General features: G+C 40.8%; 1 long non-coding RNA gene across 2 annotated transcripts in view; it reads right to left on the bottom strand.

The window, feature by feature from the left end:
* LOC128248606 (uncharacterized) overlaps nucleotides 1-1,987 on the bottom strand; it is an 82,290-nt gene that overhangs the window by 78,645 nt on the left and 1,658 nt on the right. The window lies entirely within an intron of this gene.

Below are 1,987 nucleotides of genomic sequence, written 5' to 3'. Positions count from 1 at the left end.
TATATATATATATATATATATATATATATATATATATATATATATATATACGTGTGTTTATATATATGTGTGTGTATCTGTGTGTATGTGCGTGTGTGCGTGTGAGTTTGTGTGTGTGTGTTCGCGAAATCTTTCGTGTAGTTGCCCACGGCTGTCACTAGTAGAGAGACATTTACGACTTAGGTGAGGAACGCACACACACACACATACACATACACACACACACACACGCACACATACACACACGTACACACACAGATATATAAGCACACACACACACAGATATGTAAACACAAACAAGCGCAGAAACACACACACATGCATATAGATATATAGAAACAAATACACACAAACAATACAAGACGCGCGCGCACACACACACACACGCACACACACACACAGATATATAAACGCAAAGACAGGTAAACAAGCACAGACAGACACACACGCAAGCAGATACATACACACGAAAGAAAATGAAAAGAGACGAAAAGCATTCGAAGAGGAGGAGGAGGAGGAGGAGGAATAAACGAAATCGCATGAAGAAGGAAATAATTGAAAGAAACAAAATGGAAAAAGGAAATAAAGAATATCAAACAAAAATAAACAATAAAAGGGAATAACAAACAGTGTCTGTCTATCATTTTGCATAGAGGAGGCGCAATGGCGCAGTGGTTAGGGCAGCGGACTCGCGGTCGTAGAATCGCAGTTTCGATTCCCAGACCGGGCGTTGTGAGTGCTTATTGAGCGAAAACACCTAAAGCTCCACGAAACTCCGGCAGGGGGTGGTGGCGAACCCTGCTGTATTCTTTCACCACAACTTTCTCTCTTTCTTCCCGTTTCTCTTGTGCCTGTATTTCAAAGGGTCAGCCTTGTCACACTGTGTCACGCTGAATAGCCCCCGAGAACTACGTTAAGGGTACACGTGTCTGTGGAGTACTCAGCCACTTGCAAGTTAACTTCACGAGCAGGCTGTTCCGTTGATCGGATCAACTGGAACCCTCGTCGTCGAAAGCGACGGAGTGCCACAGAAAATAAAATCATTTTGCATACATACATGTGTCGATGTATGTAAATATCTACTACATATACCTGTACGTGTGTGTGTGTACGTACCGCTTGGTCAAATATATATTGTATGGACTACATCTCTAGTTCTTAAATTCAAAATTCATTTATATAAAACACATTACATTCATTCATTCAAACACATGCATATATATATATATATATATATATATATATATATATATATATATACATGCACACATTCTTACGTATATTCTTTCATACACACACTCATAAGCACATGTATACACACACACATCGTGGCACTCCGTCAGTTACGACGACGAGGCTTCCAGTTGATCCAATCAACGGAACAGCCTTCTCATGAAGTTAACGTGCAAGTGGCTGAGTGCTCCACAGACACGTGTACCCTTAATGAAATTCTCGGGGAGATTCAACGTGCCACACTGTGTGATAAGGCTGGCCCCTTTCAAATACAGGTACAAGAGAAACAGGAAGAAAGAATGAGAGAAAGTTGTGGTGAAAGAGTACAGCACGGTTCACCACCACCACCCCTGCCGGAGCCTTGTGGATCTTTAGGTGTTTTCGCTCAATAAATACTAAGAACGCCCGGTCTGGGAATCGAAACAGCGATTCTATGACCACGAATCCGCTACCCTAACCACTGGGCCATTGTGCCTCCACACACACATACATACGTACATACATTCATATATATATTCGTACATATATTCACATATACACGCATGTGTTCATGAATACATACATAGATACATGCATACATCAAATGAATATATGCACACGCGCACACACACACACACACACACACACACATTTAAACGTAAGCACGTACGCACAAACACCAGAGTGCAGTAGAGACATACAGAGCCTAAGTGCAGATGCGTCCACCTATATATACATGTACATACATATATATATATATATATATATATATATA

Source organism: Octopus bimaculoides, chromosome 8, assembly GCF_001194135.2.
Source record: "Octopus bimaculoides isolate UCB-OBI-ISO-001 chromosome 8, ASM119413v2, whole genome shotgun sequence".
Lineage (NCBI taxonomy): Eukaryota > Metazoa > Mollusca > Cephalopoda > Octopoda > Octopodidae > Octopus > Octopus bimaculoides.
Note: the sequence above shows the minus strand (reverse complement) of the source record. Positions and strands in the feature narration are given on the sequence as shown.